At 39.9% G+C, this 22,933-nt stretch overlaps 1 protein-coding gene across 8 annotated transcripts in view; it reads right to left on the bottom strand.

Annotated features, from left to right (window-relative positions):
• RABGAP1L (RAB GTPase activating protein 1 like) overlaps positions 1–18,015 on the bottom strand; it is a 677,120-nt gene extending 659,105 nt beyond the window's left edge. For 2 of the 8 annotated variants that reach the window (XM_061160754.1, XM_061160755.1), the window contains exon 1: positions 17,845–18,014. The gene's annotated coding sequence lies outside the window, so the exon portion shown is untranslated. Of the gene's footprint in view, positions 1–15,364; positions 15,382–17,844 lie in introns of those variants that run through there. The other 6 variants (XM_061160753.1, XM_061160757.1, XM_061160752.1 and 3 more) reach the window with 6 other exon arrangements.
• Between the last annotated feature and the right edge of the window lie 4,918 nt (positions 18,016–22,933).

The following is a 22,933-nucleotide window of genomic DNA, read 5'->3' as shown; positions in this document are numbered from 1 at the left end:
GTCAGATAAAACATAAGGCATTCAGTTTAATGTTGAATCTCAGAAAAATAATTTTATTGTATTTGGAATGTACATCCCAAATAGTGTATGTATTTTTATTTGTTAAATCTGGCAACCCTAGTTATACTAACAAAATTATCATTGCTAGCAAAATCTGATTTTACTTATGCTTTTTTCATTATAAAAGTTACACAAATTTAGGGGAAAAAAAAGATCCATAATACTATTGAGCTAATATAGTTGGCATTTTAGTGCATTCCTGATATTTTTCTTATAATTTTAAATGGTTACATTCACTCTTCCTTAAAATGAGTCTTTCTAATTATTTTTATGCTACCCAATGGTTCTTGCAATAAGTGTACCATACCTTAAAGTCTCCTATTGTTGAAAATTTAAGTTGCTTCCAATAAGCCACTACTATAATGTTGCTCTGAACAGTCTCCTACAAACACCTGTTTCTTATCTTTTCCTTCTTTCTTCTGTAGTTATTTCTTCAGGATTTTCTCAGAAGGAAAGCCACTGATCAGATTTATAAAACAATTATGAACAGTCTAAAAATTCTAGATACATCCTACCAAATTGCGATCCAGTAGCACTATCTGAATACGCCTGCTTTACCAATATCTAACCAGCATTACATACAACTGTTTTTGAAAAAATATGAAATAGGTATAAAGTAGTATTCCATTTTGTTTTAGTCAGCATTTCTTTGATTACTGAGAAGATCACACATTCTTCTAACAGCTGCTTACAGGTTGCATATCCTCTAATATCAACTGTCTGTTCATTTCCTTTACCCATTTCAAAAATGTTTTTGTTCAATAATAAAATATTCCCAAATGAAGACTAAAATAGCCCAGTGTCTAAAATTCTAGTCACGTGCACCAAACGAAAAACTAGTGTACATCTACAATTCCAACTGCCTTCCAGAAATTACTACAAAAGTTACTTTTAATGTAAACTTTCATTTATATGTATATTATCTCAAAGTTCATTTCATAGAAATCATAACTCTCATAATCAAAATTAACTAAAAAGAGATGACTAAACTTCCCTGATATTTAGAGTAAATAGCCAGAAAGATCAGTTCAACTTAATACTTGGATATGCCACAGAACCTAATTTGATCATCAAAACAGAAATCATGTTGCAGATCTAATCTCTTTAATAATCTAGATACACCAAAAAACTGAGTCTGCAGTCAGAGTTAACTCTCCAATGCTGTCAGTAATCTTACAAATATAAATATGCATTACTGGTTTCAAGAGAAGAGTAAGAAAATAATTAAGTAGCTAAGCCCAACTTCATCAACACCATTAGAGCAGGACTCAAAGCTCACAACAAGCTAACAGCACAGAGTTTAGAAATAATCTAATTCAATCTTTTTCCTCTCCCATCCCCCACCCATTTTGCAACAAAAGAAAACAAGGTATAATGAAGTAAAATGAACTTTCAAGACAGTCATAAAGCTACTTAGGGGAAAGAATGTCTGCTTTATTCTACAGTAACAAAACTTTATTGAGCGAATTATTTGAAGCTCTAGAGATAACAGAAGTGATAAAAACCAGTTAAGTTCTTGCACTCAAAGAGCATACAAGCTACTGGAGAATGGAAGAAAGGAAGGAGGGAGTGAAGAAAGGGAGGCGCGGGTAGAAAGGAAGGAAGGAAGTTTCTATGACAGGGTAAGTATTCCGCATGAAAATACACAGGGCAACCTGGCAGAGCAAGCCAAGAGCATCAGGAACCACTTCAGATTAGGTGGTTTGGGAAAGACTCAGAAATAAATTTTTTTAAGCAGAGATCTGAATGACAGGAAGTCAACAACAGGAAAATCAAAGGAGAGAGCAATCTGATTAGATTCTTTTATATCCAAATGTTAGTCAAGGTACAGCAGGAGGTAACAGGGAGGGTGGCACTGCTTCTTTTGATCAAAATGTGCACCATTTTGCAGTAAAGATACTAGATTTAATAATAAATACAGCACTAACTTGATGATCTGTTGCAAATGACGCACAAACTAAGATAAAATACTGCCACAGGAAAATATCTAAATCATGATGATTTAACTTAATCTGCTTTGAAAGACACAGAATAATTAATCAACTCTTCAATGATCACATTTGAAGGTGACAAATAATTTTTTAAATTCTTAGAAGATATTAGTGAAGGAATCAGTACAAGATAATGTTAATATAGATTCACAAATAAGATGGAAAAATTAACATTAGTCAGAAACTTCAGTTTCCAACTTTTCTAATCTATGGTTTGACACTTGCATAACAACAGCCTAAGACTTTTTTTTCCAGCAAAACTATCTTAAATGACCCTAGGGATATTGGGCTCAGAAAATAAGATGTTTTAGTTAATAATTCTGCTTTTTTAAAAGTTAGTTTTTTTTTAAAAAAAAATTAGTTATTTTTAATACATGTACGTATCACTTTCCCGACTGCAATCAATTTCCTGAAATACATGGTTTTACTTCTTTACATTCCTCCACAAAACTTAACATGACACCTTGCAAACAACAGAGATGTAATGAGATAACAGATCCCAACAGGAGTACCGGTCATATGTATCTCAACAACTTGTGGCACTAAGGGGGTAAAGGATACGTGGGGGGAGGCGGGGTGGGGGACACTTCATTTCTAGAAATGTCTTAACACACTATCACAGAGGAACAACTCTACAGTCCGTAAGCCTTGAATAAGTTGTGCTCAGCTCACTGAAAAGTCATTCTGTAATCAAGTAAGTAGTTTAGTATTGTAAGCATTTTAATAACCAAAAAATAAACAAAACTTTTAAATTTTAAGTAAATTAAAAACCACCCAACCAGTTGATGAGGATTTAAGCCAGACTACAGATGCTATGTTACATCCAATCCAATCAGGTTTCACCCATCCTCCTTCACATAAAGCTACAGGCCCTTCCCATCCATCTCCCATCTGAGGTCAAGGGTGCTGGTGCAAAATCTCTGCTATCATTCCCCCAGTGATCCAGTTCTCCTTCACCCTATTTCTTGGTTTGCTGCTGTCAAACAAAGTTACTAATAAAGAAGGAATACTGAGGATTCTGGCTTGAAAAGAGAGCTAAGAATACCTACAATCTACAGAGCACCTTCTATACACCAGGCACCTATTTCTAAAATTTCAGAGTCATGAGGTATTATTACTACTTCATTATACAGATATATAAACCCAGAAGTAAGGTTACTTACCCAGGGTCACACAGCTAGTAAGTTTGTCAGACACAGGGTTCTTTCCTTCCAAGAAAGAGATCAATAACAAAGCCAAGATGATGGCAGTAAGAGGCATAGCTACCAATACAAGTGAACAAGGTCAGAAAGCAGCAAATTCAGAAAAAGGAACTCTACAATCTTTTCCACTTATTTTATTTTTTTATATTCAGAAGCATCTTTTTTATTTATTTTTAAATTGGAAGAAAACTGTTTTACAATGTTGTGTTGGTTTCTGCCATACAACAATACAAATGAGCCATAATTATATACATATATATCACCTCCCTCTTGAGCTTCCTCCTCTTCCCCTACCCCCATCCTCCAGGTCACCACAGACAGAACACCAGGCCCACCTACTTTAAACCCATTGCCATCACAACAATTACATGCTTGACAAGGCCTGGAGAAAGTTTTTCAGGCTGATAATGAAATTTGGAGACTACATGATTTCCTGATATCTATCTCAAAGACTGTATTTTTATATACTAGTTATTATTCATTTTAAGAAATTTTCATTTAATAATATTAATGATAGATCCAAATGAGCTCTAACACAGTGTACAAAACTACTTTAAAAGTACTAATGTAGTAACACCTTTAAACGCATTTAAAAGTAAATGCCAGACACAATAAGAAAAAAAAGGAAGAAACATTTATGAGAACTAAACAATGTGCCAGAAACTGTGTTATTTCTCCTCTACATTCATTAACATATTCAAGATAAATAACTCTATGGAGTACGATTATCCCCACTTTACAGATAACTTCCCCAATGTCACACACAGCCAAGATTCAAATCGAGAGGAGACCAATTCCAGAGCCCTAAACCAAATAGCTTTTGTTCTCAAAAAGCCTATACTGTAATCTAAAGTAGATACAGACAAGCTACAATGCAATGCTATTAGTGTCACAACAGGGAGGAAATAAGATGCTCCAAAAACACAGATAAGAGATATCTAACAGATTTCTAACAGTCTACAATCTCAGTGAAGGCTTTCAAGATGATAGCATCTAGGCTGAGAGAGACAACTATAAATCATCCACAACAGAAAGACAACCTGGTCCATACTCTCAAAAGGACTTGATATCCAAATGGTCAAGAATCCTAACTTTGATACTTTATATAAGCAAATACCTGGAGAAGGAAATGGCAACCTACTCCAGTACTGTTGCCTGGAGAATCCCTTGGAAGAGGAGACTGGTGGACTCCTTGGAAGAGGAGTCCATGGGGTCGCAGGAGAGTCAGACAGGATTTAGCAACTGAACAATATAAGCAAGTAGTTTCTAGCCAATGTCACATAGCAAAGACTGTGCTGAACTATGTCTGAAAGTGAAAGAAAGTCTCTCAGTCGTGTCCAACCCTTTGTGACCCTGTGGACTACAGCCCGGCAGGCTCCTCCATCCATGGAATTTTCCAGGCAAGAATACTGGAGTGAGTTGCCACGCCCTCCTGCAGGGGATGTTCCCAACCCAGGGATCAAACTTGGGTCTCCTGCACTGAAGGCAGACTCTTTACTGACTGAACTATGTCTAATATTCCATAAAATATGCAGTCTACGTGTCATATGGGCTTCCCCGGTGGCTCAGTAGTAAAGAATCCACCTGCAATTCAGGAGTGAAAGTGAAAGTCGCTCAGTCATGTCCGACTCTTTGCAACCCCATGGACTATACAGTCCATGAAATTCTCTAGGCCAGAATACTGGAGTGGGTAGCCTTTCCCTTCTGCAGGGGATCTTCCCAACCCAGGAATAGAACCGGGGTCTCCTGCATTGCAGGCGGATTCTTTACTAACTGAGCTACGTGGGTTCAATGTGTGGGCTGGGAAGATCCCCTGCAGAAGGGAATGGCAATCTACTCTTGCCTGGTCTAGAATCCCATGCACAGAGGAGCCGGGACAGAGGGGTTGCAAAAAGGGTCAGACATGACTGAGCAACTAGACAACAACAGATGTGTCATATGTAAGAAGAAAACTAAATCTAAGGTTATTCAAAGCCCTTTGAAAATCAATCACTCAAGATAAACAATTTGATAACTGACATAAGAGTTTACCCTCTGGTTTTCACTCTATTTCATATTTTAAAATCTTTCTAAGATAAAACTTTAATGCCTTCATAAACGCAGACCATATATTTAACCTTTTCTTGTAAGGGAGAACATGACAAACTTTTATTATTATTCTATATATACTACTAGAAATACAACAGATACCCAAAGCTAAATAAGTGTGCAAGGCTGTTTTCCTTTACTATCTATGGTTTTTAGAGTTGGGTTGTGTGTGTCTATAGTTTTTCCTATTTCTTCCTTGCTATCAATGCTATCAATGTCAGCACTGTTATTATCAGTATGTATATTTATGACACCATTTCAATTCTATATTATTCTTTTTAATCTGCTACTTTAGAAACCACAGCATCATATATAAAATAAAAGTAAGTTCTCAGTGAGAGCTTTATTTTTAAGTAATTACTTATAAAAAATTACATCCATTTGGGGGTTTCTACATGTTTCAGGAAGATGAGGAGCTACTGGGTCTACCCAAGTAAAGAGTTACAACTTCAAATTTTCATACCTCTAAGATGCCTCTCTCACCTTCTTTAAACTCAACTCAGACCAGGTTACAGAAGCTTTCTTGTAAGACACATCCTACACTGCCCCCATCCTGGCTACACTCCACTGTACTTGTATGTTTCTCCAATATGACTGTCATTTCCTTAACCATCTCTTATCTGTTCCTCAAGCACTGAATCCATTCCTTGCCTTACAAACGCCTGCTGAATAAAACAGTGTCAGAGAATGAAACCAATTGTATAAAGAGCCATAAAACTGTAACACCCCATACAATAAAAACGACCTTTCATACTCATAATGTTAACTTTCGCGTGGAAATACACACTTATGAAATCTAAATTTGAGGGAAAATCACAAGAAAAGTATTAAGTGCAAGCAAGCAACAATATACTATTAAGCTGTTTTATCCACTGCACCCTCAAAAAAATCTGTCTATCTTGTGGGGAAGAAAGCAAAAGGCATAAATGTATTCTCCCCAGGCAACCATAATACATTTTTCCACCCTCAGTGCAAAAAAAATAAAATAAAATAAACTGACATTTAAAAAAGAGTGATTGTTAATTATCCAAGCTAAAATAAAAACATTTGGGGGGTATATCTAGCTATTTTGAGGTACAAGAATAAAATAAAAGTCACCCATTACCAACACTCATAGATCTTGCTGTTGGAAGCATCTCTGAGGTCACCTAATGTTTTTTAATATCCCTCCTCATTCAGAAAGAATTCAGGTTGCTAGAGATGATCCAATCCACCTTCTACTCAATACATCCCTATATTTCTGGCTCCACTTGCCTTTCACTCACTGATCCTCTGGACCCACACAAAACATGTCTTCTGCTGTTCAGATAGCAGCCTATCAAAATCTGTTTACTCGATTTATTTTATGGTTCGACTTATTTTAGTGATTAAAAGTAATATATGTGCTTTTCTATTTCAAAGATTTCTTTGGCTTCTCAAAAAAATTCCCAGTAAAATTAAAACACCAGGCACGTTGATAGGTTTCCCGTTGTAAATCTTACCTTTTTAGGTTCTCATAATTACCCTATGAAACACGAAAGGCAAGTATCATCAACCCCATTTAAAGAAATCATCAATAGAGAGTAGCAGTTGAGAGTTGCTATGAGGTAATTTAGGAGCGAAAGAGACTTGCCTCTCATGAGCTGTGTAATCGTAAGTTACGACCTTCTCTGTTTCTTCATCTGCAAACTGGACACTGTAATAGTTCCTACCTCAGGTAGTTATTGTGAAGATTAACTAGATAATGCACATAATCTTATGGAATAACTAACCCATTCAACACTTAATAATGTTAGTTTTTGTTATTATTATTACACAAAGAGGAAAAACTGTGGCAAATCACTTATGCTCTCAGAATTTCATTGCAGCACTATATCAAGAATAGAGCTCTTAGGCTCTACCTACCTTCTCAACCACAAAACCAAAAAATATTTTCAGGAATTTGTGGCTTAAAGCTGATGCTTCTTTTCATTCACTTTGACCAACCATAATTTATAAAATCTACTACCATGCTCTCTTCCAAATGAAATTTTCACAAGTATAAAAATTACTAAAGTTCTCTATCTAGAAAAATAAATTCTCAATGGCACATAATAATAAAGTTCCGCCATGACTAGCATGTAAACATAATGAAACTTAAAAGCAAAATGAGAAGCATCACATTAACTGCTAAATGAACTAGTTTCTATGAACTACTATTATTGGATTATCCTTGAAAACTTTTATCTGTTATCTTCAAATGGTAGAGACTGCTATTTTATTGTTTGTGAAATCAAGTGCAACAGGAGAAACCTGTTTCACCTATCGAAACTACTGACAGTGCCAACAAGAAATATAAAATGCATGTCAGAATTTTAAAAAAATTAAAACACCCCACTGTTCATAGCAGCACTATTTACAAAAGCCAAGTCATGGAAGCAACCTAAGTACCCACAGTCAGAGGAATGGATAAAGAAGATGTGGTGTATATATATACAATGGACTATTACTCAGCCATAAGAAAGAATGAAATAATGCCATTTGCAGCAACACGGATGGACCTAGAGATTATTGTACTAAGTGAAATATTCCAGAGAAAGACAAATATCATATGGTATCAAACATTATATGTGGAATCTAAAAAGTGATACAAATGAACTTATTTAGAGAACAGAAACAGACTCACAGGCACAGAAAACTTATGGTTACCAAAGGGGAAAAAGATGGTGGGAGGAATAAATTGAGTGTTTGGTATTAACATATACACACTACTATACATAAAATAAACAACTAGAACTTAGCATATAGTAGAGGGAATTATAGTCAATATCTCATAATAACCTATAATTGAAAATAATCAAAAATTATGTATATATTTATATGTGTCTATTCAGTTCAGTTCAGTCGCTCAGTCGTGTCCAACTCTTTGCGACTCCATGAACTGCAGCATGCCAGGCCTCCCTGTCCATCACCAACTCCCGGAGTTTCCCAAACCCATGTCCATTGAGTCGGTAATGCCATCCAACCATCTCATCCTGTTGTCCCCTTCTCCTCCTGCCCCCCGCTTCTCCTCCTGCCCCCAATCTTTCCCAGCATCAGGGTCTTTTCAAATGAGGTGGTATTTTCACATCAGGTGGCCAAAGTATTGGAGTTTCAGCTTTAGCATCAGTCCTTCCAATGAACACCCAGGACTGATCTCCTTTAGGATGGACTGGTTGGATCTCCTTGCAGTTCAAGGGACCCTCAGGAGTCTTCTCCAACACCACAGTTCAAAAGCATCAATTCTTCGGTGCTCAGCTTTCTTTGTAGTCCAACTCTCACATCCACACATGACTACCAGAAAAACCATACCCTCGACTAGACAGACCTTTGTGGACAAAGTAATGTCTCTGCTTTTGAATATGCTGTCTAGGTTGGTCATAACTTTCCTTCCAAGGAGTAAGTGTCTTTTAATTTCACAGCTGCAATCATCATCTGCAGTGATTTTGGAGCCCAGAAAAATAAAGTCAGCCACTGTTTCCACTGTTTCCCCATCTATTTGCCATGAAGTGATGGGACCGGATGCCATGATCCTAGTTTTCTGAATGTTGAGCTTTAAGCCAACTTTTTCACTCTCCTCTTCACTTTCATCAAGAGGCTCTTTAGTTCTTCTTCACTTTCTGCCATAAGGGTGGTGTCATCTGCATATATGAGGTTATTGATATTTCTCCCGGCAATCTTGATTCCAGCTTGTGCTTCCTCCAGCCCAGCGTTTCTCATGATGTACTCTGCATAGAAGTTAAATAAGCAGGGTAACAACATATAGCCTTGATGTACTCCTTTTCCTATTTGGAACCAGTCTGTTGTTCCATGTCCAGTTCTAACTGTTGTTTCCTGAGCTGCATACAGGTTTCTCAAGAGGCAGGTCAGGTGGTCTGGTATGCCCATCTCTTGAAGAGTTTTCCACAGTTTATTGTGATCCACACAGTCAACGGCTTTGGCATAGTCAATAAAGCAGAAATAGATGTTCTTCTGAAACTCTCTTGCTTTTTCGATGATCCAGCAGATGTTGGCAATTTGATTTCTGGTTCCTCTGCCTTTTCTAAAACCAGCTTGAACATCTAGAAGTTCACAGTTCACGTACTGCTGAAGCCTGCTGTGGAGAATTTTAAGCATCACTTTACTAGCGTGTAAGATGAGTGCAATTGTGCGGTAGTTTGAGCATTCTTTGGCATTACCTTTCTCTGGGATTGGAATGAAAACTGACCTTTTCCAGTCCTGTGGCCACTGCTGGGTTTTCCAAATTTGCTGATGTATTGAGTGCAGCACTTTCACAGCATCATCTTTTAGGATTTGAAATAGCTCAACTGGAATTTCATCACCTCCACTAGTTTTGTTCGTAGTGATGCTTCCTAAGGCCCACTTGACTTCCCATTCCAGGATGTCTGGCTCTAGGTGAGATCATCTGGGTCGTGAAGATCTCTTTTGTGTGTGTGTGTGTGTATATATATATATTTATATATAACTTAATCACTTTGCTGTACACCTGAAACCAGCACTTTTTAAATCAACTATTCTTCAATTTAAAAATTAAATAAAACAAATACGTAATTAGAGGCCTAGACTCATTACTGAAAGATTAAGCTGTGTAACTCATGCAGAGGAGGAGATTGTTAGATAGCATCACCAATTCAAAGGACATGAATCTGGGCAAACTCTGAGAGATAGTGAAGGACATGGGAGCCTGGCATGCTGTAGTCATGGGGTCACGAAGAGTTGGATATGACTTAGCAACTGAACAACAATCAATCTTATGCACAAAAATTTTTATAGGTTCACTAGTACTAGCAAACAGGTGGTCCAAAGACTTGAATAATAACATCTAACTTCATTTTTCCCATTAACTTTACCAAGAAGCTTGGGTTAGTGTTAAAAGTAGATTCTAGAATATTGAGAGAAAAAAATATATGCAGGAAAGAGGACATTAACTAAATTACAATTTAGTACCAACTTGATAAGCAACATCTTTGCATAGAAAGACTAGGACAAAGTCTTTAACATTAGTCCAAACCTGACCACTAACAGTAGGGCAAAATATGAGACTGAGATTTTAAATGAAAGAATACAGCCCATGAGAGAAGATCTCTGTGGAAATAAAATAATAAATGATTAAGGTCTGATGGCTATTAGCTGCTGAGACAAAAAAATTACTATAAAACAACCTAAGAAACCATATCATCTGCCGGTATATGTAGAGTCTCCCTTCAGAGGCTGACTTCTCACTAAACAAAGATATAATTTATCCCAAGTGTCTTGTCAAGATAAATTTACTAAAGAGAAACTATTGAAGGAAATACCTAATAACCACTCTAACAAACATTTGCACTTATACAATGCTCTTAGAAATGGGGCTCAAAAATGACAAAGTACATCTTTGTCACAGAATAAACACTCAACATTGTTTATCAAAAACTAGCATTACATTTTAAACCTTCAAAACTGAAAAACCACAAGTTTGTATTTTCTCTAAAAATAGTGCTTGTTATTTGCATCCCCTCTGGTGGAAGTTTGATTTTTAAGGTCCTGTAATTTTGCCTGGCTTCTCTGGTGGCTCAATGGTAAAGAATCTGCCTGCCAATGCAGGAAACATGGGTTCGATCCCTGGGTCAGGAAGATTCCCCTAGAGGAGGAAATGGCAACCCACTCCAGTATTCTTGCCTGGGAAAGCCCATGGACAGAAAAGCCTAGTAAGGTATACAGTCCACGGGGTCGCAAACTGAGTGTCTGCGCATGCACACATACCAGTTTTCCTACTGCTGATGATGAGGGCAGAATACAGGCGCACAGCAAACACAGGGGAAGGGTGAAATTCAGAACTCCTTCACTGGCACGTGAATGAATTCTATGCCGGACTTTTAAAATGTGCTACTTTCCTGGAAATGTGGCATACAAAGGAAAAAAAAAGAAAACCCACTGGGTGTGCATGGCTCTTATATTTGTGACTTAAGAGACAGTCTTCAAAGAGCCAAATCACTTACTTTCAGTCATTTACCAGGTAGACGGTATTCTCACCAAAAATTCCAACAATTGGTGGGTAGCATGTGTGTTATACATACACATCCATGTGTATGTGTTTAGGAAAATGTTTGCAAAGTTTAAATTAAGGACACCGTGTACCACATACACACAAAAAAACTGATGGTAGAAAATTTTAATAAACTCAATTTGTAAAACCTAACATGTAAAAAAAAAAAAAAAACCTACCTCTGTGCTGACATGATTAGCTGCACCATTCAAGTGGTGTGAGGTATCTGAAGCATGCCGCCTCTAAACTCTTATCATGCTATTTGGGATGTGCTATCTTGTGAAACAGTTCATGTGAAACTGCTAAACCTACAGTAACAGGACAATATACATATCAGAACTTTAAATGAGGAAAACAGTATGGCAAGGACATTCATTCATATTTATTTTGGAGCCAAATCTCAACCCCAAAATTCCTTGTCAATCATCCAGAAGTAGCCCAACTTTTTACCAAGTTTTGTGTTTTTTTTTCTTTTTTTTTTTTTTTACTATAGCAACTTCATTACCAAGACTACCAAAATTTTCCACACACTTCCAGCAGTCTGTATGTGTTACCTGGGCAACATTCTAAAAGGGCTTTTACTTTATAGAATTGGTAGGTCAAAGAGAAGTAAAGCTTCTTCAAATTGACTGTGCATCATTTTAATTAGAAGCAGTGAGTATGAAATCTTCAACAGACAGAAAATCTTGAGAATCAGTTTCATTAACAGACACAACATGCTGTCATTTGTCTTCATTTCCAGCCATCTAATTCCCCTATGGAACAAAGGAAGCTCCATCCAGGACTTCAAAACATCTCCAGTCATACAGGTTGTCAAAGACATAAATGCTGAAATCAAAGGAACTACTTGAGTAAAGATCTAGCAAGCCTTCACAACTGGCTGTGGTATGAATACCCTGCTTTACTGTCCTAAATTCTGAAAACTAGTCAGCTCAGCTGTGGATCTGTATCAACTGCCTTTCTGCCTAAGCCAAACCAGCCTCCAAATTAAGACCCAGTCATTTAGAAAGCACATTTTAGAAGGTGCTTTAAAAAGACTTTCAAAACTGCTTCCTGTTATGCTACAGCCAATCTGATGCTGTCTATTTGGCAAAACAAAAAAATAACACTATCTCCTTACAAAGAAAATGTTTTCCCTTTCTTTCCAACAGTTTTAGGATTGGTATACGCAACTTTGCTTCTCTTACAGTAATAACTTTTCGCTCAGCTTTCACTCTAAGGATACTTAAGTGCTCTCTGGGTCATAGTCAAGTCGGGAGCAAAGCATACAGAGCTTACTGAACGTTAAGAAGCAAGTACCAAATGACTGCAGAGACAAAAGTGAAAGACAAGCTGAAAAACAGAAAGGAAAACTGGCATTCAAGGCTCTTCACCATTTGGTACTGACTCTTTCTTGCCTAGCTCTTTCCCTCTATACCTTTGATCACCCTGGCCCAGAAAGACCTTTCTCTATTTACTATGTATCCTATTTCCACATGTCCAAATCCTACCCATTCTTCAAAGCATGGTTTAAATGTCACCTCCTCTCATATCCTTACAACTAAAGGTAATCTCTCCCTCCTCTCTCTAACTTATACCTCCTTATCTTTATCTCTTTACTACATATTACTTTCTGCTTTACATTATCTTCATTTCCATATTTAATCTCCCACACAAGCATAAAGCCTCAGGGTCAAGGTTCATGCCTTATTCATCTCTGTTCAAACTGCTTAACACGTCTTACACATATTAAGCTCTCTGAGTTCCAGGGGTTAGGAAGAGAGATAAATCCACTACATATAACTCCAGACTAGGAGTCCACAGACCCCACTTTGTAATGACTAGCTATATGACCTTGAACTTCAATTTTTTAGTGTATTCATCCACAAAGTCAAGAAGGTCGACTAAGCCAGTTTTTAACCATTGACAGTTATCCACTATCAGGCTGTAAAATCAACTTTGCCATCAAAACCCAGCATTATCTTTTTAATAAAATGAAATAAAATAGAGAATATCAAAGTATGTTGTAGGCATTGAAGTGGTACACTATGAATGTTTAACTGGCTATCCAAAGGAGAGAGAAAAGCTCTGAACTGTAACATCTGTTGATGTCCCTGGCGTAAATACTCCCACCAAAGCCAATTTCAAGCTACACATGCACCTGGGTGGAAAGAGAGGCATAACTACTCTTACAAGTCAACTGATAAGCCAGCTCCAGCAAAGACCTGAAACGACAAGTATTATTTCACCAAAATTTTCTTTCAACTTTGTGTGTGTGTGTGTGTGTGTGTGTGTGTGCATGTTGAATCGGTATAAAATATATTTCTTACTGTGAGTCACAGTCAAAACCGTTCATAAATGTTCAGCTAAACAATCTCCTAGTCCTCTTCCATAAGTACTACATAATGCAATAAGCTGCACTCTGAGTTACACATGTAATCTCCTCAACACCAAAATTTATATGTCTCTTCAAAAATGAGTAAGAAAGATGCCTACTGGTATCACCAGAAGGCAAATTACAGGAAGTGAAAATTTGGCTTAGGAAGTATTAGCAAAAGACCAAGGTTCTCAGCCTTTGTTCAGTTACAACCTAGAGCTACAACATCCTCCTACTAGTTGCAACGGCTCATTTAGCAAAGGGTTAGGGGAGACAGGAGGAAAGGAAAAGGACATCTATATGAAAAAAGGTATGAAAAAAGGTCCATGTAATTGTGAATATGTGCCCTTCACCCACCCAACTTGAACCTTGTTGTTTCTGTTCATTCGCTCAGCCCTGTCCAACTCTTTGCAACCCATGGACTGTAGCCTGCCAGGCCCCTCAGTCCATGGGGTTTCCCAGGCAAAAATATTGGAATGGGTAGCCATTTCCTTCTCCAGGGGATCTTCTCGATCTTCTCCAGGGATTTAACCCGCATTTCCTGCATTGCAGGTGGATTCTTTACTACTGAGCCATCAGGGAAGCCCTTGCTTAGAACCTGGGTACAAAGAAAACCAGAGCTATAAAAAGGGGAATTTCCATCCCTGATGTTTCCCTGTCAAATTTTCCAGCACAAATCTGGATCCCTCAATAGACTTCCATTACTGAGAATCCCCTACTACTAAAATTAAGGTTTTGCCAGGGACTAGAGACATGTAGTACTTGTTGAATTTAGAATAGGCAAGGGGAAAAATAGCACAGCAAACAGTTGTTAGACTTGATATTCTGGGAAAATCAGGCTTTTATTGAAAAACATACTTTCTTATTTTCTTCTTACTTAAGCTTACTAAACTGGGTGAGAAAGCAAGTTTATTGAATATATTTTTGGCTGTACTATGTCTATCACAACAACACAGTCTGTAACCAGATTTTTCCTGAGTGTTTATAAAGAATTGTGTTTCCTATTTTTAAGGTTATTTAGAAAACTAGGAGGCTCAGAATTTCAAGTAGGCTAATAATGGTAGCTCAAATCTAACTCCAAATCAACTGAATATATGCACAGAAGTTTCCCAGGAAAATCCCAAAAATTACACCAAAAAATACAAAAGATGAAAAAAAGAAGTCAGCATGAACACAAACCAGCAATACTCAATTGTAGTATCCTATCTGTTGCATGAGTACAATATGGAAAGTAAGTGAAGTATGAAAAAGAGAACGTTGAGATACAAGTTCTGCTTAATTCCATTAACTATTCCTTATTAGGGTCTGCTGGTAGGTACTTCTACCCAATTTCAAATATTGACCATCAAGTAAAAATTATTCAGTTCAGTTCAGTCGCTCAGTCATGTCCGATTCTTTGAAAAGCCAAGAGTCAAGTCAAGCAATGTCTTTCTTCATGGTCACAATATGAAACCTTGCCTTAAAAACTGAGTGTTTTACCATACTCAGGCTCTAGTCAGTATTTTCTTTGCCTCCACTATCTGTGCTGTCAAATGCTCATAAGACCATCTCTATAGCAGGCTGTACCAGAGGCTGGAATAGCCTGGGGCTGCTGGTCATGCTCAGATCCACTGGCTGACCTCTGTATAGAAAGTAAGCGCTATACCTGGGCTTAGGCTCAGCAGTGAAGATCACCTGCAATGATCAGGAAACATGGGTTCGATCCCTGGGTCACGGAGATTCCCTGAAGGAGGAAATGGCAACCCACTCCAGTATTCTTGCCTGGGAAATCCCATGGACAGAGGAGTCTGGAGGGCTATAGTCCATAGGATGGCAAAGAGCAGGACACAACTGAGCAACTGAAAATACACAAACACACATACAAGAGCTATACACATGTAACAACTCATTAAAACTTGTGAGACATAGCAAAAAGAAAACTCTGTGCCTGGCAATCCCACAGCCTACAGTATCTCCATCCTCCAAACATCCTCTATTCAGCCACTAAGACCCCACACCACTTCAAGACAACAGCAGGCTAGAATTCAGAACAATTTCTACACCCTCAAAACAAGAAAGTTTTGCTACTTAGCTACTATTCTCTTCAAAGCTAATCTCTCAAAGCCTTGTTAGCTCCCACTCATAGTATTTTAACTTGGCACAAGAGCATTCCTTCTTTTGATTACTCCAAAAGAATGAATAAAAGGACTTTGAGCTTCCATGCTGTACCATCCAAGTTCAAATAAATATACGCTAACTGAATGTGTTCAACTTTGGATTAAGGCAAAGAAAATTTTAAGTTTTTAGAAATCACAAATTTAGAACTGGTGAGCTGATAAAACATAAAAACTGCTTCACATACCCAATAAAATTCTGTTACTCAAGTTTTATAACACCATAATAACCACTAAGGTGAAAAGAAAATTATCTGAATTATGAAACAATTAGCAAGGGCACAAAAATTCACAGAACACTGCAACTATAATATATAAAAATTACCATCAAATAACTCAGGCCAAAAAAAAAAGTCACACATTTACACCTTTTATGCCTGTTGGTATATTCACTATATCCCAGTAGTTTGTTTTCAGCTTCCTACTTTGTTTCCAGCTTCCTAGAATATAATGTAGCCTATGTAATACATTCACATATAAAGACTGCCCAGATACATCACTTCTCCCCAGATGACCTGTCAATACAAATTATCAGGGCACATTTTGACCTCATTTAAGACTCCAGTCTCAGTCTCAACTAACTCCCCAGCCAAACAAGCATTTAATACAATTTGAAGATAATGTATACCTTAAATTCACCTGGTCTTTCTCCTTTGTAGTTTCATTGTCAGTTTCACATGGGACTCTGTTGAGATAATGAATCACAGGCCAGTTTTCCAATACTGGCAACTTGTGGACCAGTATTTTCCATGGGCAAAAACCCACTCCCAATTTTACCACAAGCAAACTTCATGTTAGTATCTTCTGCCATCATTCTACAAATGAGCAGATATTCTACAGAAGTGCAGCAGAAGCCACACATAAACACTATTACAAGAAAAGTCAGGTTTTCGTGATACCATGTTTTCAGAATTATAAAAAGCAACTACCTATCTCCCCAGTACATGCAAGAAAATTTAAATGTATTTTTAAAAATCCCTAAACCTTCCAGCACCAGAACTGCAGACCTTGAAATCAAATTTCCAGTCAGCGTTGAAATCTATCAGGCAAGTGAAAGCTGTCCTTACCATCAGCAAAGTGAAGTTGGCATTTCCCATCACTTACATGAAACTCTCAATTCTACAAGTGACCACGTAAATTTCGGTACGTTTTCTAAACTGATCCTATCTAAGAAGTACAGGGAGAATACACAAGCACCTGGACACACTGCCCTGGGATCAGAAACAACCCTATCGGTCCAGTTCCCTAGAACCCGAACACCTCCCCGCTGGCCAGTGGCCCCTTTCCACATGCTGACGCACTGCCCAGCCCTGCACCGCTGGCGACCAGTGCAAAGTACTAGTCCAGTCTCAGAAACTTTGACTCAGTTATCAGGACACTGAGCACCCACGACCTGGACGGGGGATGTTTGGCATGGCCAAGGCGGTCAACTTTGAAGCGGGGCATTCTTTGCAGGTAGAGATCTGCCCAGCACGCAGCCCATCCCAGCCAGCAAAACCACAAGCATCAACAGCAGGAACGGAGCAAAGTGCCTGGCGGAGACAGGGGGAGCGCGAGGGCGAGACGCGGTCACGAACAGATGCCTGAACGTGGGTAAGAAAATACCCTCACCACACGCCCACCCCCCCACCCCCGGACGTGGGGCTGCTGGGACGGCGACCCCGGCAGCAGCCGGCGGCAGTGTCAGGAGGGCACATCTGGAGGCGAGCGCCCAAGTCACCACCCCGCCCCCAGGTGAGGGGCGCCGGCCCGCCCCGGCCCCGAAGAGCGGCCGCCAGGGAGAACCACTGATGTCCGCGGAGCCACCGACAGTCCCGAGCCTTCCTCCCGCGGTCCTCTAGCATCCCGTCCCGTCCCGGCCCCCACAGCTACGCTCCCCCGGCGCAGCCCCGGCGCCAACATCCCCAGCCCAGCCCGCGGCTCCGGGCCGCTGGTGCGCCCGCCGGCCCCTAGCAGGCCGCCCTCGCCTCACCTCCTCTCGTCTTCGCGGGAAGGGCCGGAACAAGTCTGCCAGGCGCCCGCGTCGCACCCGCCGCCCAGCGTTCTGCGGCCCGGCCCGTCCCGTTCACTCTGCCGCCGCCGAAGCCCTGGGAGGGCGGAGGGAACAGGGCGGAGGGAGCGGAGAGAGGAGGGGAGGAGGGCCGCCCGGCAGGAAGAGGCTAGGGAGGGGGCGGGCCGGGGAGGAGGAGGTGGTGGCGGGTCGGGAGCGCGCACGTCCGGGCCCCTCGGCGCGGCGTGCGCGCCCCTGAGGGCGGAGGCGCCTTCTCTGCCCTGGGCGGCGGGCGCGCACGCGCGTACACGTCCCCGCCTGGCTGTGTTTGGGTTAGCGTTTGAGTGACGACCTGGCCCACCTAGACTGTGAAGAGTAGGGACCCGGGAAGGGGCTAGAGACGCTCGCGGTGCTTCAGAACTTCCCAAAGCTTAACCATGCCGGGAGCCCCGCCGCGCGGGTTCGCTAGGGCGTCCCCGATCTCCGAGCGAGTTGGCTGAAGCCTTGCCCAGCGATTACTGATGTCTTAGATAATTCTTACTTTGGGGCGATTGTGTTCTTACTCATAAACCTGGTTTACGTATATTGTCATTCTTAATGCCCAGTACTCCTCAGGGAAGTCACCTTAAAGAATTCTAACTTCTCTCGTCAGCTACTCTTTTCTGTGCCTCTTTCAAGGTGTCTTGTGGGCTTTATAAAGGTTCCTTCTGTGGGACTCAGGAGAGATTAAAGAGGAAAATAACCAGTGGGGATTAAACAGGAAGCACTATTATGTATTTATGAAGAAAACTTACCATCATTTGCACCTTTTTATCCTGTTGGGTAATAAATTTGGGGGTACAAACTAGCAGAGATAAAAATAAGCCAACTCTTTCATTGACTAATACTGTACTGATCCTTAAACTGGGGATATCCTTCATCCTAGATCTTGCAGGCAAAACAAAACAAAAAAAAAAAATGACCAGGAATTTTTCTGAATTTCCTTAGCACTTTGTTTCTAAAGGTTTGTGGCACCGAATATATTCAACCTTATCTGGGTAAATTTGTGTGATACTTTAGCCCACTAAAGAATCTTTTGATGCTCTGCTTCATTTTTATCTTCCACCATGCCTAGCATAGCGTCTGACTTAAGAGAAAGTACTCCATAAATGTTATTGTATAAATAAGTGAAGACATTGCAGGAGGAGTTAGATGTGTCCAGTGATTTCCACTCTAAAATGAATTCTTTAGTTTAAAATTCTCTCTCCTACTTAAATTCTTCTGCACTCATTTCCCCACCTGGATCCAAAAACTACGCTGAGAAATCCCTAATTTAAATGTCTATAGATGCTAGGGAGCTTCCCTGATAGCTCGGTAAAGAATCCACCTGCAATGCAGGAGACCCCGGTTCCATTCCTGGGTCAGGAAGATCCCTTGGAGAAGGGAAAGGCTACCCACTCCGGTATTCTGGCCTGGAGAATTCCATATATGGTATAGTGGACTATACACTGTATAGTCCATGGGGTCGCAAAGAGTCAAACAGGACTGAGGGACAGGACTGAGGGACTTTCACTTTCATAGATGCTGGGACAGACCAATAGTATTACAATTGTTTAGTATTTCCCCTAGGTGCTGGGCTTCTTCCTAGGAAATCCTTTAACCTCTGTATCCCAAGAGTCTACCTAACTCTGAGCCTGACCCAGTAAATGCTGAACTTTTGGTATTTAAAAAGGTTAAGGTCAGAATAACTCAGATCATCTGTATCTATTAATAAAGAAGCCAACAAGTATGTACTGAGCCTCTACTAAATAAAATACTAGTAAAGTTACACTGGGCACAAGGATGTCAACAGATGAAAATGACATGATTTCTGCTTTCTGAAATCTACTAACTGAAAAAAAAAGTTTTCTGACAAAAGGGGAAACACCGTGACAATTATCTGCACTCACTAAGAAAGAGACCCCCAAAAAAAGGAACTAAAAGTTTTAAATCATAAGTTCAAAATAAGTTTAGTGTTCCCATATTCAGTACCACAAGCCTTTGGCAGCATAAGAATGTCTACTATTGGCTGTTGCTAGTTAATTGTCTTATTAAACTGGAGCATAACAGCTAAGTCACTATTATAGGATCATTGATGTGTCAGCTTGCTACAAGGAAAAGTACTCTGTCCCATAGCCACATGTTACACCTCTTAATCACAAGGGGTCATTCTGTAAAACTGAGCTGTTCCTCACAATAGAACTTGGATAAGAGATATCACAAGAGAACCTAGATAAGAGGCGAGTCACAAGAGAACACAGATAAGAGACAGTGAAGGTGATTTGATACAAACGCATCCTCACTACCAGGAAAACAGTTCTAAGTATATGCCAGAGAACTAGTAACAAAGCGTTCTTCGCAAAATGAGTACTGCTCACTTCTCTCACCACTATGGCTTCCTTAGCATTAAACATACACCAGCAGCCCTGGTTCATAAGAGGACTGAGGCTCTCACTTTGAGGGAAGGTGTTATAAAATGTTCTAACATGATTCATAACATGAAAACAGTGGCCTAGATCCAGATCTAACCCGCAGATGCATTTTGTTTAGCCTGCATGGTGCTGAAAAAGTTAGCCAAAGTTCAAAGCCAGAAGATTCCACATTCTTTTCAGCCTTCTTTTTAAAAAGTGGAAAATTTGGAAACAGTGGGATTACAATTTCGCATGGTGACAGAAAGCTACAGGATATGCATTGTCTCTTCTGCAAAGTCTCTGTATTCCTTATTGTACCTCACATTGCCCTGTTTCTTTCATGTGGGTCTGCAGTTCCCAATTTTAAATATCAGAATATCAAAAGCTGGAAAGAAGTTCAATGTTGAACAAAAATGGAAGAGTTTAAAGTATAGTAGTTAAGCAGGTGGAATTTTTTTTTAAATAAAGTCATAATCTTTTTATAGCTTTATTTATTTATTCATTATCTTTTGGTTGCACTGGGTCTTCATTGCTGTACCCAGTCTTTCTCAAGTTGCAGTGAGCGAGAGCTACTCTTCGTTTCGGTGAATGGGCTTCTCATTGCAGTGTCTTCTCTTGTTATGTAGCACAGGCTCTAGGAATATGGGCTTCAGTAGTTGCAGCATACAGGCTTTAGTTGCTCCAAAGCATGTGGGGTATGTCCGAACCAGAAATCAAACCCACGTCCCCTGCATCAGCAGGCAGATTCTTATCCACTGTACCACCAGGGAAGTCTGGAGGTGGAATGTTATCTTGTTTTTATGATGAGTATTACTGGTTGATTCCCACCCACGTGTGCATTTTCAGCCCTCTGCAATTAGAAGGTAGCTAATGATTTGAATGGGAATAGGCCCAGCTCCAAGTGTAGACCCTGACTGAGGTACACAATCAGTCTAATCAGGTCTTCACCTGATTCTGTCAGTGATTGATGCTAACACAGATCTAAATTGGCCCAGTATAAGGAAGGCCTGAGCTTGTGTTGGGAGAAGAAAAGTGCCCTCCCACCTTTCTCTCTCTGTGTCTCACTTTGCTGAGTGTGATAGATGAATGTTAATCCCATAGTTACTGTAGCCAGTTTGCTGCCCTTAAGTGAAGCCAGCCTGAAGCTGACACATGACACACAAGCTCGAACCCAGAATGAAACCGACAACCTTCCTCTGCATTTAGTAACTTCCCTAAGCCAATAAATTTCCTTATCTATTTAAGAAAGTTTGAATTTGGCTTTTTGTTACTTGCAGCCAAAGCTAAATTTTCCATGCATGTTACAGAAGAAAAAGCTGTAGTTGCATTATTTGACACTTCTAAGAATACCCTTCCGATGGGATGAATAGGTAACAACCTACTTGGTAAAATTCAACAAGGTCTTGAAAGGAACTTCACCACCACCAATCCCCCAAATCCTTCCCTGACTAGGTAACCTTATCTCTTAGAATCATCACTACATTAAAAAACAAACAAACAAACAACCGTGACTTCAATCCTCTGCCCTGTTTAAATCAGTTTTCGCTGAGAAGAGCAGTTTTTTACTATTGGAAAGAGAAAAAGAGACAATGGGAACCTGAGGAAGGAAAGAATCAACAGAGAAAGATGTAATAGAAGAGACTATATATTGCTGGGACTTCCCTGGTGACCCAGTGGTGACCCTGGTGACTCCGCACTGCCAATGCAGAGGGCCCGGATTCGATTCCTGGTCAAGGAACTAGATCCTACATCTTGCTGCAACTAAAAGATTCTGCAAGCCACAAGAAAAGCTTGCACATGCCACAACTAAGAAAGAAGATCCCACATGCCACAACTAAGACCTGATGCAGCCAAATGAAAAAAAAAAAAAAATTTTAATAAAAAGAGACCATAGATACATTGTAGAAGACAATTTTTTATATTTCACAGTTCTATGTATGGCTGAAATTCAGACTGCATGTGCATGTGTGCTAAGCAGCTTCAGTAGTGTCCAATTTTTTGTTACCCTATGGACAGTAGCCCACCAGTCCTCTCTGTCCATGGGATTTTCCAGGCAAGAATACTGGTGTGGGTTGCCATGCCTTCCTCCAGGGGATCTTCCTGATCCAGGGATCGAACTCACATCTCTTACATCTCCTGCATCTGCAGGTGGGTTCTTTAGCACTAGCACCACCTGGGAAGCCCAAAATTCAGAATAATTCATGAGCACTATCATGTAGGCTTTACCAGACTAATTCACGCAAGTCATAGTAAGCCTACATGATGGTGCTCATGTAAGCCTCACAATTTTGCCGCTCTGAACTAAGTTGCTTCCATCATGTCCAACTCTGGAAGACCGTACGGCCCATAAACTGCAAGGCCCCTCTGTCCATGCGTTTCTACAGGCAAGAATACTGGAATGGGTTGCCATACCCTCTCTCCAGGGGATCTTCCTGACTCAAGGATGAAACCTGTGTCTCTTGCATTTCCTGCATTGGCAGGCGGGTTCTTTACCATTAGTGCCATGTGGGAAGCCCAAGCCTGCATGATAAACCAAACCTATTAAATCACCCTTTTAAGACTAAATAAGTGCAAAATCAAACAATATGTATATAGGAATCAGGAAATTTCCTCAGCAGTAGAAAAAGCAAGCAGAATCATAG

Source organism: Dama dama, chromosome 14 (assembly GCF_033118175.1).
Source record: "Dama dama isolate Ldn47 chromosome 14, ASM3311817v1, whole genome shotgun sequence".
Taxonomy (NCBI): Eukaryota; Metazoa; Chordata; class Mammalia; order Artiodactyla; family Cervidae; genus Dama; species Dama dama.
Note: the sequence above shows the minus strand (reverse complement) of the source record. Positions and strands in the feature narration are given on the sequence as shown.